Source organism: Amblyomma maculatum, chromosome 1, assembly GCF_055883805.1.
Source record: "Amblyomma maculatum isolate TAMU_Amacu chromosome 1, ASM5588380v1, whole genome shotgun sequence".
NCBI lineage: Eukaryota > Metazoa > Arthropoda > Arachnida > Ixodida > Ixodidae > Amblyomma > Amblyomma maculatum.
This window is the reverse complement of record NC_139344.1, coordinates 103,817,775-103,833,953: the sequence shown is the minus strand read 5'-3', so window position 1 is coordinate 103,833,953 and position 16,179 is coordinate 103,817,775.

Genomic DNA, 16,179 nt, shown 5'->3' with positions numbered 1-16,179 from the left:
CGAATCAAGCCCGCTGGCGCACAAAAAACGGCACAGAGCACGCACTGCCTGGACACCCTTCCCCTTGTCCTGCCAAGCGCCCAGCAGCAGTTCCTCCGACAAAGGCCTCTTGTCCAAACGCTTCAAGGAAGCGACTAGCACATTCTTTCGCCCGCATACACTGGGCACAAAAATAATATATGGTCCACAGTCTCTGGGATGCCACAAGTTGAACATTCCGGCGAGTCCATCTGTCCAATTAAATGCAAGTACTTGCGCGTGAAAGCCACGTTTAAACGAAGTCTATGTACTAAGCATGCCTGATGACGCGGAATATCACGCGGAACATAAAATTTCAATGTTCGATCGAGCCTTTTTAGACGAATGTGTCGGGCTTCTGACTGGGCCCAGTAAGCTGCTGTAGCATTCCTCATGCAACTCGTAAGAAGGCATGTCGTATCCGCTCTTGAAAAAAAGCACATCTGTTTGGAGGCCATTGCTGAGAGCGCTTTTCGCTTCAACATCGGCCTGTTCATTCCCATGGAGCTCGCAGTGGGCAGGGATCCATTGAAATATTATCTTGTGATTTTGGAGCTACGCAGATGTGAGGAGTTCCATAATGTTTAGTGCCAGGGACTGTTAGGCAGTGCGGCGTAAGAAGTTTTCCAAAATTTGCAATGCAGTCTTTGAGTCCGTGAATATACACCATTTTTGAAATGGTTCCCCACATATGTAGCGAATAGATTCCCGAATGGCTACAAGTTCAGCAGCGGTTGATGTTGAAGTATGTCCTAAAAGGAAATGTAGAGTCGTTTTTTGAGCTGGTATGACCACAGCTGCAGCGGATGCCTGTGCTGACAGATCTATCGGTGTATACGCGAATATAATTAGGATATTCTGATCAGGTGTGCGCCAGAGTAAGTTGTTCGAGCCCACTAAGTGGCACCATTGATTTCTTTAGTATTCCGGGAACACGAAGGTGCACCAAAGGTTTATCTATCGTCCATGGTGGTTGGGCGGGACGATATGGGAGGGCATATCCTGTCGGTACTTGCGACTGATGGCAGCGTAGTGCACTTGTAAAACTGCAGTCCGGCCGCACATCCAGAATTTTGCTAAGTAGGTGAAAACGGTGTCTTGTAAGTGCTCGTAAATATACACGAAGTGGTTCGTGTGACAAGTATATGGATATCGGGCGAGCATGTGCCTCTTCAATTGTGCCTCTGTTAGAGGTGCATCTGAGCCGTCCAAGGCATATTTTCGGTGCCTGCGCTTGCACACTCTGTAAAGTCCGCAAGCAGGAAATGCTCATACTAGAGAGTACTGGGAGACTGTACCGGATGTAGCCAACAAACAGAGTCTCGTAAAGCCGTATTAAGGAGCGCTCAGTTGGTCCCTATTTCATGCCAGATATGAAACGAACAACATGGCAAAAATTAATTAGCCTTTTCTTCACCATAGTAATATGTTTCGACCAAGATAGTCGGTGGTCAATAATTACCCCAAGAATCGGTGGCTGGATACGTACGGTATTTCGACTCCATGAAGCGTAATCGGGTAGCGGCTGACACAGTTTCCCGTAAATGCGATCGCTGCACACTTTTCTACCGCTAAGAGTAAACCTAGACGCCGAAGGTATATCGATGTCGATGATACAGCTCGTTGCAATCTCGCACGTAGTTGTGGGCGCGTCCAACCAGAAGCCCAGATGCAGATGTCGTCAGCATATCACTGATGTGAATGTTAGTTGGCAGTTCACTCGCCAGGCCAATTAGCGCAACGTTAAATAAAGTTGGGCTGAGGACTCCTCCCTGTGGAACTCCACGACCGACCTGATAGCGGGTAGTATCTCCTTCAGGCGTAGTCATGTAAACAGACCGGCCACTGAGATAGCTCACAATCCACAAGTACAGCCGGCCACCAACTCCCACGTCGTCAAGTCCATCGAGAATAGCATCATGGATGACGTTGTCATAAGCCCCCTTTATATCTAAAAAGACAGCAGCTACTAGTCGACGGTGACGCTCATTCGGCGCTTGATCATTCGGCGAAGGTGGCGCAAAAACCTCTGAAATTGGTAACTGTGGCTGGTTTGTGCCCACAACCATTTTACAAAAATCTTCAGCTGCGTCAATTTCATTGCGGCATTGATAAAGGGCCAAGGCACGAAAAGGGTGCCTTTCTTGCGGAGGTGTGCGCAAGCTTTTCGCAACATGCCAGACACGCGACAGGGGCTTACGGGGATCCAGTGATGAGCAGAACTGCCCCAAACATTGTCGTCCTAACCTCTCCAGGTGGCGTAAAATTTTTCGTTTAGCTTTGCGAGAAAATGCGAGATCTTGCGCGGATTTAGTTCTCCTGTACTTCCTTTCACCCTGCCGAAGGACCGCGTGAAGTCGCTCGAATTTCACGTCGATGCTGGACACCGACGCCGGCACACAAACATATCGAGTGTTCCCACTAAGAGAGGACGTAATGAGGCCCTCTATTTGAGATGGTGACTGGAGGTCGACGCTGGAAGTCTCCACCGATGCCCTATAAAGGCGGGTCAGTCTGTGTATTGCACACGAGGCGAATTGGCAGGTGCGAACCACTTGATGCATACGTACGTTGATATGTGATCACTCCCATGCGTTTCCACATCACTACACCAAGAAACAGAGGGATGGAGGCTTCTGGAAACAAACGCCACATCCAAGTAGCTGCTGTAGGTTGTTTTGCGTAGAAACGTCGGTGAGCCGTTGTTTATATTGACGAGAACTTGCGTATGCATAAAATCTGCCAGGTCTCTTCCTCGATTGCTCATTATGGCACTACCCCACTGAGGATGGTGAGCATTAAAGTCACCCACAATAATATGAGGAGGTGCACTACACTGGACTGTTGAAAATAGATATGACGCGCGTGAGTTTCTGTAATGTTCCAGGTTACTAACCGTTTGCGGTTTTATCTAGATCATTCTTCGCCGCCTTTAAATTGACCGCCGACGAGTGAAACGGGAAATCGTAGTCCGATGACCGTCGAGCACGATTACTGTTATCGACGCCGTCGTGGTTCTTAATCCCTTTTGCGGGCCCAAGTCAGCGCTACACCAGGCCCTTTATTTGTCTGTCAACGGTATTGTCACCACTACGTGACAATATATAATAAGAACAATATTCTAAATCCACCGCTCGTAACTGCGAACATTCTCATTATTCCTGTCTTTTATCAGACTATAGGAATTTGTCGTGAGCAAATGAGCCATAACTGAACAAAACGCTTATACTCTTTACCGTAGAATCAATTAAAATGAAATCAGGCGAAGTCTATATTCTGCTGCCAAGATTTATGACAGAACAATCTGGTTGGTTTGTGGTTTGTGGGGTTTAACGTCCCAAAGCAACTCAGGCTATGAGAGACGCCGTAGTGGAGGACTCCGGAAATTTCGACCACCTGGGGTTCTTTAACGTGCCCTGACATCGCACAGCCCACGGGCGCCTTGCTTTTCGCCTCCATCGAAAAGCTGCCGCTGAGGCCGGGATTCGATCCCGCGTCCTTGGGAACAGTAGTCGAGCGCCGTAACCACTGCACCACCCCGGCGGGGTAGAACAATCTGGGTTTAGCAAAAGCATCCACTTAAGTGAATGAACTAGTTTCTTTGATCACTTATATTCTATTCGTTAGCGAAAGTGTGCTCAGTAAAGAGCCTGAGCACATATGAGAACCATTATTTACCCTGTGAAACAGATAACACAAACTGTTCGGTAGCATCATATTGTTACGAGTGGAAATCACGTACTGAAGGGCAACACCACTCTGAAATTGATGGGCACCGCTTAACCGCACAACTCAACACTCATGTCGTCTTCGTCCACACACCCAGACACTTCGTTCTTCACTTGCTGAATGCCAGCATGGTGCCCGACATAACATTACCCCCGCCGTGGAAGCACAGTTCCGGTGCGTTCTAGGTAAACGAAGCATGAATAATATGGCTGGAGTCGGTGTCACATGCACAATATCGGAAGCTCGTGGTGCAGAAGACTTCGGGTTGAAAGGTTCGATTTCGTATGTGACGTCGGTGACTTGGTGCAAGATACGGTAGGGGCCTGTGTAGCGTGGTGGAAGTTTTTCGCACAAGCCCACCCGGCGGGATGGGAGCTAGGGCAGAACGAGATAGCCTTTATAACGGTATTGCTGGGAGCCTTGGGAGGCAAAGAGCTTGTCGCGAGCAATGTGGCGAGCATCATTAGCGCGGAAGATGGCATCACGAGCGTATACGTACTAGTGGCGGCGTCAGTAGTGGGTAGCGATGTATCAAATGGAAGTATTGGGTGTCGTCCAAAGAGCAGAAAAAAGGAAGAGTAGCCAGCAGTATCATGACGAGAAGGGCTATAGGCGAATGTTACAAAGGGTAGATTAATGTCCCAATTCCGATGGTCGCCGGAGGCGTACATTGATAACATATCTGTGAGCGTACGGTTGAGGCGTTCTGTGAGGCCGTTGGTCTGAGGATGATAGGCGGTGGTAAATTTGTGGCGGATGGTGCACACACGAAGTAGCTCGTGAACCACTCTGGAGAGGAAGCAGCGACCACGATCCGTGAGTAGTTCACGAAGGGCGCCGTGTTGTAGTATCACGTCGTGGAGGAGGAAATCAGCGACGTCTGTAACGCAGTTAGTGGTGATCGCACAGGTAACGGCGTAGCGCGTAGCAGTATAAAGCGAACAGACGAATGAAGTATTGAGATAAAAATTTGAGGACACAAAATTGGAGCACAATTCAGTATGACATTTGCTGGCAGTGCTCCAGCACAGTTTCTTTTTCTTTTTTCTTTAATTCAGCCTTCAGATGTGTCCACCAGATGAACGCTTTATCTGCCAAAACAAAGCGATACGCTTGTAATGCGACGAGCAGCTTCACCCAATTCTTTTGCGCCCCGCCGCTGTGGTGCAGTGGTTAGGCAGTTCAACTTCTTCTCAAGGCTGCGGGATCGAATCCCGGCCTCAGCGGCCGCTTTTCAATGGAGGGGAAAAGCAAGGCGCCCGTGTGCTGTGCGACGTCAGTGCACGTTAAAGAACCCCAGGTGGTCCAAAGTGCCGGAGACCTCCGCTACGGCATCTCTCATAGCATGAGTCGCTTTGGGACGTTAAACCCTACAAACCAAACCAAACCAAACCAATCCTTTTTTCAGCGATCCACGAGGTGTGGCGTGTTGCGCAATTATGCATGAGACATCCCACCACTTTCGCCGTTATTATACACATCATCCTCCGATATTCGAACCTGCGGTCACTGCTGAGAGAAACCCATCTGTGAAGCCGTCAAGGCGGCGACAAAGCATTTATGCACGATATATGCCACAGGAGCTTTACAATACCAAGAAGAGGGCTTTGTCGGGCTGGTTGGTTCATTTAAATTTACCACCGCCACAAATTTACCACAAATTTACCACCGCCTATCATCCTCAGACCAACGGCCTCACAGAACGCCTCAACCGTACGCTCACAGATATGTTATCAATGTACGCCTCCGGCGACCATCGGAATTGGGACATTAATCTACCCTTTGTAACATTCGCCTATAGCCCTTCTCGTCATGATACTGCTGGCTACTCTTCCTTTTTTCATGCGGCGAATACACTGTCGCTATTCGTACGGTGCTTCCGCCTCTGTCTGCCCACGCGACTCGGTTTCTATGGTTCCAGGATTCGTTGCAGCAGCCAAATGTTGAAATCCTTTAAGTACCGTTGGTCACCGTTTAAAATTCGTCAATGAACGAGAGGCCTCAACAGTCCGAAGTTCGCAGTCGGTTAATGGCTGCTGGTAAGGAGGTCGAATGGCTGGCGCCGGAGGGGCGCGTCGCAGTAGTTATCGGGCAAGCTGCAACTTGTCTGAAAGCCATTGCGCGACAGGTCTTGCTTGGTGCGGTTCAGGTGTATGGCGCTGGCTTCGCGAGGCGCCCGCGGTATGCGCGCTCGTGCCCAACTGCACCCCCGCCGCCAGACTGAATGCCCATTCACACTGCTAGCCGCGAAGAGCATGCGACTGCCTGTCGCGTGCGACCAGGGAGCAGCTCAGCTCGACATCGATGTTCCCATTTGCAGAGGCGACCCGTGGGTCGCTTTCCCGTACCAGCCTCCTTTGAACGGCACTTGCCGATCTTGGCTGTTCATTAGGAATGAGACACCAAATACAAATCTAACTTCCGTTCACTTCAGCTGCGCCGCTGATTGGTTCCAGGTTTGCGACCAGCAGTCGCAAGGCTAGAAAATCGAGCCGTACTCAAATGGCCAGCGATTGTTGCTTCTGGACCAAAACGGTCGCACAACCTCCGCGAGTCGCAAGTGTGAATAAAGCGCCAGGAAGACGAGCTGCTTCCACGTGGCTGGGATGCGGGGCGGGCTCGTCTGCCAGGCGCCTCTGAGCTATCGTACTGTGATTAGCCGCAGGTGTGCTCAACTCTGCATTCGATGAACATCAGGCCTCGCTCATCTGACAGGGATCACTGTTTCACCGCCTTGTCGCCCAGCTGTCTGGAACAGCTTCGCTCGGTTCTTTTAACGATCTTCCTTCGCAGCACTGCTCACTGATCGTTTTGCATCTTGCCAAGGACCGACCGTCAACAAGTAAAACACAACACGAGCAAGTGCTGTCTGGCACGCATGAGTACACCAGACTTAAGCAACATAATGATCTCCCTAATAACTTGCCTATTCCCAGTTATGTCCCTGTACATCAGGACGCAAATACGAGGAACAAATACATGTCTTAAAAATTGAAGTGTCAAACGCGAGGAATGAAGAAAATTAAAAAAATGTCCGCGAACACTGCAGAATCTGCACTGGAGAAATACGTAAGCCTGAGCGTTGTTGTGTAGTCCGCGAGATGTGTCAGCGGGATTTCGCGAGTGAGAGATACTGTGTCTTTTCTGTAAGCCAATTACAGAACACCGGTGAACTTTGATGCGTTCAGCGGAACGCTGGTTGTGTTCGGCAAGGGGCGCGCGATGTACCATGTGCAGCAGCAACGCTCAGGCTTTCGCATTTCTCCACTGCACATTCTGCAGTGCTCTCGGAATTTTTCAGACTGCAGTCGGTTGATTGTCTCTCTTTACACACATTCGAACCATTCCCACCGATTTGTGCGCACAAATCACGCCCTTTCCCGCTCGTTCACGTTCAAACATTTAAAATTTTCAGCCACCAGAAGTTTGGCCTACGTTACCGGAAGTCTAGTACCACGTGACCCGATTTGGACGTCGCCATTACACCTCCAGGATATTTCGACGTCTGAGTGACTTAATTGGCTCTAATTAGTTACCTAATTGACCCACATGCACCAAATTTCTTCCCAACGATTATTTTAATCCTCTGTTTAATGCTCCCGTCGTTTTTCTTATAACTCGTTTCTTTAGAACGTAATCACGCGAACAAACTCGTGATGGCAGTAACCTGCTGACATATCCATTTAATATGCTTACGCATCAATAAATTTTCTCCCTTGGAATCACACCTGGCGGAAAACAATCAGCCGAGGCTGCAAATGAGGATATCAAATTTCTATACCCACCGGCTGTTCGTGGATTAACAATACGCAACTGTTTAAAACCCGCCAAAGTCCCGTCGAAGGTGGCTCTACCTGGAATGCTCGACTTCAAGCGTCCGAGTTTGCATTCCACGTGTGCAGAGCAAGCGACAGAACAGCTTTATTATCACAGCGGAGTTTTTTTTCTCTGCCCCTCCCACAGTACATCCGCTACTCTGTGTACCTGCACTTGTCCTTGCAGTTTCTTTGCGATGAAACAAACGAGTGCAAATTACTCGCTTTGACCATCACCTGTCCTCCGTATATGCCTTGGGGCCCCAGTCGTACTTACTCTGAGCACGGGCTCCCCTTTTTCGGGGATTGCAGTTGTTTTTTCTTTCTTGTTGAGCTTGCAATCCTTTCGAGGCCAGCACTTCGATACTGTATGTCTGCGATACATTGCATAACCAGCTGATGCCTTCCTTCTTCTCCAGCTTCTCTGAGTGCACTTCTGTGCTTTTTTGGGTTGGGTTAGAAGTTACTTCAACAGCGACCATGCACTGCAAGTATTTCTGAAGGGGAATTCAAAAATATATTATAATTACTTAGCTGAAAATCGCAAAAATGCATTTACTTGAATTACTAATAGCTGCTTCCAAAATTAATGACATTGCATTACTTCTGCACAGTAATGCAATTACTCTCAAATTAGATTCCGGTTTTCATCCATACAAAAACTAGGTAAGCCCAGTTAATGAAACAACAACCTCTCTCCAGCCGCCACACACACTTATTTTTTTCGTCTCCCACCAAATTATATCCCAGACAACTATTCCCTCCCTCTTTCCTGCAGAACCTGTTATTACAAAGATAAGACAACGACAACAAAAAAAAAAGCAAGAACAGAAGCATGATCGAATGCTCGTCACTCTCATTACGCTTAAAACAGAAACAAGCGATGAACCCAGCGCCTTGCTGATACATAGCTAGTCTCCACTACTTAACCCCCCTCCCCCCCTCTCCCTTCGCGGAGGGGGGGGGGGAGGGGTCGCGCAATCTATATTTTCATCTGTCTCCCCCTCTTTCGCCCCGTGGCGACGAGTTAACCGATGCCCTGGCCGACACAACAAGGAGTGCCACTTCTCGCTCCAAACTAGTTTTGAACTCCGACTGCCTTGCGTCATCTGTCCATTCGGCAGCCCCTTCGTGCCTTACATCTTGATGCTTGGGGATGGTTGCGACTACCCATGGGATACCCGCAGTATGCACACCGCAGGTCTCAGACGAACAGCTCCACTCAATTCTGTCTCTTGCCAATCCATTACGTTGGCCCAGGATTCCGTGTCCCCGTACTGTGTACACATTGCGGTGTCTATTGAAAGCGAAGTGGTGCACGTTAGTGAACGTAATTTCGAAAGACATTAATGACTTTTGCTGCGAATTTAGTGCCATAAAGTTATTCATTGCATCACTGAGTTTCCACATCAGGAAAGTAGTTTATTGCACTACAAGTTACCGATAAAAGTAATTTAATTACACTTATTCAGTTACTGCGATCTCTGACAGCAGCAATGCTGTGCACAAGTTCGGTTCCTGTATTCTTGACTAACACCTTGGTTTTTGCAGGTGCTGAAAAATTAGTGTTCTCGCGGGGAGTGAACGCTGTATGCAGCTTTTGTTTTTGTTTTTCGTTTTTGTTCCCCTGGCATTTTCTCTCGAATTATAGTGACTGTCTTCTTTTCTTAAAATTTCGGCGTTCCCACTCTAGGAATGTTGGTTTCACGAATGAGACAGCGCGCAAGGTCACTGAAGGTCTTGGCTCCTTTCTCGTCGCCCGCTCCGAACTTCACAAGTGGGCCCATCCAAAATAGCTGCTTACTCTAGCAGCTATTTTTCGCTGACCAAAACTCGTGGGATGCTTAATTTCCACCAGCGTCAAATAATGCTTCTCTGTGGCGTCCTCTATAACGACGCTGACATCAGAGATTGCATTTTAATCGTTCAATAGCCCAAAATATATGAGTCTTATGATACAGGGTTCAACAGCATGCGGCTCGACCAGACTAACTCGAGAGTTTTCTATTCGAGGATCGGACGATTCGCTGCTTAAGCCACGTTCATCAGCTGCTTTCACAAGCTGTGTTTCACTCACTGGGGCAAGATCAATGTTCTCCGAGAATTTCTGCGCTTGTGATCGCGTGAAGGTGATGCACGCCAAGCTGTGAAATAACGATTTGATAGTTCTTTTGGAAGCCTCTCTGAGATATTAGTGAAAACTTATAAAATGTTATGAAGAGGCAATAAACATGGCTGATTCGGGGGTAAGCTCACCAAAAGCAGTTTTCAGTGATCACAATAGCAATCGGCAAGCAAACGTATTTCTTCCCAGAGACCTAGCTGCCTTATCCATACAAGAACAAGTGGACAGAGTCAGAACCGCTTTGAACTCCTTGCCGTTTACGTTGATTCCCTGCACATATGGTTCTAACAACCGCATGTTCTCCGTTTCTCGAGTCGTTCTAAAAGCAACCTCCTCATGATAGGCTGCCGCAATGTGCCCTATCTTTTTTCAGGTTTAACAGATTAACTGTTTATAGTTCTACAAAGGCCCGCGCGGTATATGCGCTACTCTGGTGCCTCGTCCAATATTTTCACCTCATTTCCTCTTCCCGCAGTCTCCTCTGCAAGAGACGGGTCTTTTATTGCGTTAGCAATACTGCGCCAGGTTTCGGCCCGTCGCGTCGTCCCGGGAAGGGTCGCATTTGACCTTGAGCCGCAGCCGAGCCGAATACGGCTTTAACCAAGACGGCTTTAACCAAGCCGTATGAACGTGCCTTAAAGGGCAACTCCGGTGGTTTTTTCAGCATTTTGTGTTTTTAATTGAATTACATTCCTCGGCACGTCCTGACTCTAACACAAATAACCGTTTTTCAAAATTCCAATTAAAAGTATTTTTAGAAAAGGAAAGCAGCAAATCGAAACCGAAACTGCTTTCACGGCCAGAAACGACGTTCCAGTCGACGAAACGGTGACGTCACACTCAGTATTAGAAAAACACTCGTACGTGCGTTGGATGGTGAAAATAAAGTATGGAAATCATGATGCACTGCATAAAATGTCTGATGTAGTTCAATGTAAGCCTCACAATTTCATAATCACGCGGGAAGTGGACATTAACGCCTGTATACTGTTTGTGACGTCAGAAACTCAGTGTTGCCCGCAGAAATGCTCTCAACTTAAGCCATGAAAACGGCATATTTTAAAGCCGTATTGCGCGTGAACGGATTATCGTACGGCGCCCAAATTTTGTGCGCCGTACGATACTACTAAACAGTAGTACCGTACGTTCCCGTTTACTAAACAGCTCATTAAAAAACTGGAGGCAGTACAAAGAAAGGCACTAAGATTTATATACAATAAACACTCCATTACAGACTCACCAACAGAATTACTTAAACATGCAGAATTACTAACCTTAGAAAACAGAGCCTATCTTGCAAGACTTAAAATCATATACCAGATAATACACAATCAACTAAAACTGCCTATTACAAAGTACATGCCGACGTCCTCGAACAGATTAACCCGTTATAACCTTACGCATACATTAGGCGAATTCTCATTTCATACTGATATTTTCAAATACTCATTTTTTCCAAGGGCAACACGAGAATGGAACAATCTACACACGCGCATTACTAACACCACGTCCTTAGCTGAGTTTTGTTCCCTTGTTGCAGATGAATTATACCCATTGTAGTAACAATTGTATTCCTTATTTTTATGCTTCCTTGTTCTCTTGGTATTTTTTCTTGCCTATTGTGCCTGAGTCAAGTTGTGAATTCATTATAGTCGATTTTCTCTTTTTTAGTATTTCAAACCTTGATTGTGCCTTGACTGTCAATTACAACTAATACTGATCCCCTCGCTGTATCATCCGTAATCATGTAATTAATATAAGTGATATTATCTGTGTTATTCGATTGTTGTAAGCTGCATGTAACACTTGACACCATGTATCATTGTGTATGCTTTTATGCTGTAGTATAATATGCTCACAGCCCTTCCTGTTACAATCCCTGATGGGATTCACAGTATCAAATAAAAAAAATGCGTCAGGACGGAGAGGAGAACCTGTGGTAAAATTTTCACTACAATATTCGAATGTCAGAAAACCCCCGGAGTTGCCCTTTAATGGGCCTATAGGGGTAACGTGAATGCCAGGGTCCTGGCAGGCTGTTTCTGACATAACCGTCTCATGTGAAACGAGAGACCCACGTTGGCTGCTCCTGCCAGCTCACATATAAAGCCCCGCTTTAACCAAGCCGTATGAACGTGCCTTAGTGGCCTATAGTGGTAACGGGATTCTGACATAATCGCCCCATTTGAAACGAGAGACCCAAGTATTGCTAACGCAATTCAACCCGGTTTAAGCAGAGCTAAACTATTGCCAATTTTTTTTAAATTACGATGCGGAAATGGTTTATATTTGTCGGGGTTCTTTGAAGAAGCAACATTTAGTTCCGCTTTTTTAGCGCACATTGGCTTAATATGCACGCTTGGGCGAGTGTAGTACACCTCGGCTAATTCTGATGCCTTATGGACCTTTACAGCTTTAAGTCTATTCTTGCAGCCACAGCCTGACGTCATCATCGATGCAGCGTAGAATTCCTCCATGGCTAAGCACTCTGCTGCTTTATTTTGATAGTCATAAACTTCTTCGCCTATAAGCCATTCAATTAAGTCAGCTTTCAGACGAAAAGCACAATCAATACGCAGCTTAACTGCCCTTTTTTGCATACCGGACCCTGTCCCGGAAAGCCTCGCGTGACAATTTATACTTTCTCAATAAAGCCTCTTTGGCATCTTTATAGCTCTCAAAAGCCTCACTTGACAAGCGCATTGACACATCAGATGCTTCAATGGGTAGCAGAGCTAAAAAATTCTGTACCCAAAGCAATCCATTGGGTGTAATTTCTTTCACAAACGTGAACGAGCTGCACAAAAGCACTTCGCCGTGTCCTCGTCGATTACGAACGGCGACAATTGGTCCCGGTTTCGTTGATCAATGGCCTGCCTGAACTGTCGTAGAAGCTACCCAAAGCGCCAACAAGCCCTGTCGGAGCTCCAATTCCATCCTTTCATCTCTAAACATGCTTGCCTCGCTGCTTCTTCGCGCTCATGGCGGTCCTGTCCTGTCCTGACACCGCTTAGCGCTCGCGCTGTTCCTCGCGTTCACGGATTTCTTTTTTCAGCCTTCTCACTCTTACGGCGTTTTTTGACCTCAGCCCGGGCTTCATCTACTGCCTCATTCATTACGCCCTCCGTCCGCGTGATCTCAAGAATCGCATGCTTTCGTCTGGCACAGCCTGCGGCAAGACGTAATTTCGACGGGTTTCTTCACTTTCAAGTTTTGCATTTTTCACAAAGCCTCTTTTTGTTTGCCCTAGTTGGGACGGTGCGGGCAGGGCACTATTATTTTTATTTCATTGTTGCTCACGCTTACGTCTGTTGTCCTCGTTAAATGCACTTGTTCTCACTGCTAGTAAGACAAGCAAGCAATTCTGAGCACTGCTGTGGTTACAAACCCAGAGTTACCTTTAGTTCCAAAGCGTTCCTGCGTTGCTCTAAGCAACTGCAGCTCATTCCAGTGCTTCGCATAGCCCTTCTCTAAACTAGGACAACCTGGCGTGGTGGTCTTCGGCAGCTCAGCTTTGCTTCCGCCGCAGTGCGTAGCTGAAATTCCTCGCGCTGCAGCGGTGACGCGGACGGCATTTTCGAGAATTTAACTGATATGGGTGCATTATTTACGATGGCCTTAAGCCTCTCAATAAACAAAGAGCACAAGAGTATTAGCTAAAGTTAATTATTCCACTCTAGTTAACTAGCCTGCTAGCAAAAATCACTTGGCTGTATTCCAATGTACAACACCACTGACAATGATTGCCTAAGAACGCGGTCCTCTAATTCAAACAGCTTTCTTTAATTAAGGGAAATCTCAGGCGGAACAACTTGTAAAATTCACAGATATCCAGTATACTGATTAAACGTGCAGCTGAAATCTGATTCTCGACGCCCGAAAGGAAGATTAACCTTGCCCACCAACTAGGAAGAAGCAGCGACATCACACTTTCCGCAGGTATAGTCCTTGCCGAACGTAACCAGAGAACTAATTATTTGCCGTTTAACGCAGCACATGCTCTTGCGATATGTGTTTGTTTATGGTAAGTAAGAGGTTTTGTCTCACCTATCAGCACCTTTTGGCATTCAGAAGGGCCGTAAGGGCTCAGCTGTACGGCTGAAAACGAAACTGCGTTGAATGGTTCCTTTAGGCAGAGGCAGTACCAGGACGGTTTTGTCTTCCAAATGTACGCTCACATGCATGGTTGAATGGTGCTTAATTCACAGATGCTAACCTAATAAGCTGCCAATGTGGCCCCAGCAAGCTGGGGCAAGCTATACGCTGAAAAAGCTGCCGTCAGAGCAAAACTAAAACCTATATATAGAGTGTCCCAGCTAACATGGACCAAAATTTAAAGAAAATACGATTAGCCCTAGTGCAGTGAAACCGCTGTTCAGAGTAGTCTATGCTAACCTCCAGCATTTTTCGTTCACTAAATTTAATTAATTACTGAAAACTAATTGCTTTGTAATATCTTTTCAGCTGAATTGGACAGAGCCTGGATGGAAGCCTTTGACGGCGCTAAAGTGCTGAAGACCTTTAGACATGTTGACAATTTTTTAATTATTTTAAGAAAACAGGAAGCTTCGCTCTATCCACAGATATGTGGAAAAAGTTTTATCTGGGTTTAAACTAATTAGAAACTGTTTAGAATGCACTTATGAACTTGCTTGCAGTTTTTAGACATGAACATGACCCTCCTTGACGAAAGTGTTTGCTGGATATATTGTCCTCGCGCACGCGGAAAGAATCATTGCTGTATAGGACTGCCCATTCGAAAACTGTTAAACGCGCGGTCGCTCAAATGTGCCTTGACGTTTCACTGGAAAAGTCATGCTGCCATAAAGTGCAGGAAAGCTTTCAGGCTAGGAAATTGGAACGAGCTGTGTATCCAACTTCGATGATAACTGATGCCATTGAAGCCTTAATGAAGAAGTTGAGGAAAGATAGGTTTAAGCATAGTAATCAGGACGAGGCTATAAAACAAAAGAGTGGACTTGTCGTGATCTCTTATACCCATAAGGTTGCGCATAATTTGAAGCATATCGCATCAAAGTACAATGTACCTGAGGCGTTTTCCGCCCCGAAAAAAGTTGCTTTCCTGTGTTATAAAGGTGACCCCGACAAGATCAAGAAAAAGCAATGTGAAAAATGCATGCAGATCCGTTAGTGGAGTGTGCTATCAGCACCACCTTCGACATGCGGGAAGGTGTACATTGGCCAGACTGGTCGATGTATTAATGATCATCTAGAATAGCATAAACGCGATTTGAAGAATGAGACTGAATCCCATTAGCCATACCATTGTAAAGCCTGCGGGGGAAAAGACAAGAACTTGTGCGAAGAAAGGCTGAAAGAAACATAAATCTTAAACAGAAATAGGGATAAGATAGACGGAAACTACTGGAGGCATGCTATATCAATAAAAAAAAAAGTAGTGATAGTGTAAGCACACCATCTATTCCAATGTATAGTAATGAAAGGGCGTTTTTAGATAGACACGTGCGTGCCAGATTCTGTGGGCAGTTCTGATTATGTACCCCTCCCGTGCATGATATTGATTTCTCCTTTCTGCTCTATGCCTTATACTCACTTGCATCTGCGATGAATAAACAGTTACAAGTTGTGCCTGTCCTGTTTGTCTCTATCTGAGTGTTGTACATATTGGCGCTACATCTTAATTTACATCATTTTGGCGCTACAGCAGGAAGATGTGCGGCTGCCTGCGATGACAGCAGCATTTATGCCCGTGAAATCACCAGGACATCTGGGCAAACACGCAATAGTCGTTGAGCCAGATGTCTCGAACGGAGCGAAAAAAAAAAAAAAATATATATATATATATATATATATATATATATATATATATATATATATATATATATATATATGTTGGTGCCACGTGCTGTCGTGGATGCAGTGGATGGTTGCGCACACCTCTGAACAGCGAATGTGCCAGAAGAGCTTGTTCGTCTTCCTTCTGGTTTGGCACTCGCGATATTTGCGAACCATATGTGACCTACATCTTTGCATCTATTTCTGATTACAGAGGAGCTACGAAAGGGAAGTCGGAATATTCTGCTGAGCTTGAGCGTATGGTCAACAAATCGCTTCGGTCCAGTGACCGCCGCATGCTGCAAGACATCTTGACCATTCATGCCCAAGTGTCCGATTTTGCCTGCAATGAATGGGGTAACCATTTCCCAGCCTCTCGACTACAGCATAAAGGTAACCCAGGAAACGCACCCCCGGCCAAAAACCTTACAGAGTTTCCCCCGGCAGAACGCAATATAATTCAAGAGCAGGTGGACGAAATGCTGCAGAAAAGAATCGTTCGAGAATCTTCCAGTCCGTGGGCCGCAACTGTGATCCTAGTGCGAAAGAACGACAATTCTTGGCGGTTCTGTGTAGACAAAGGTCGTTTACATGCGGCAACAAAGACGTATATATGCACCTCGCATTGATGATGCATTCGGCGTCATATTTCTCCTCCGTTGATTTGCAATCTGG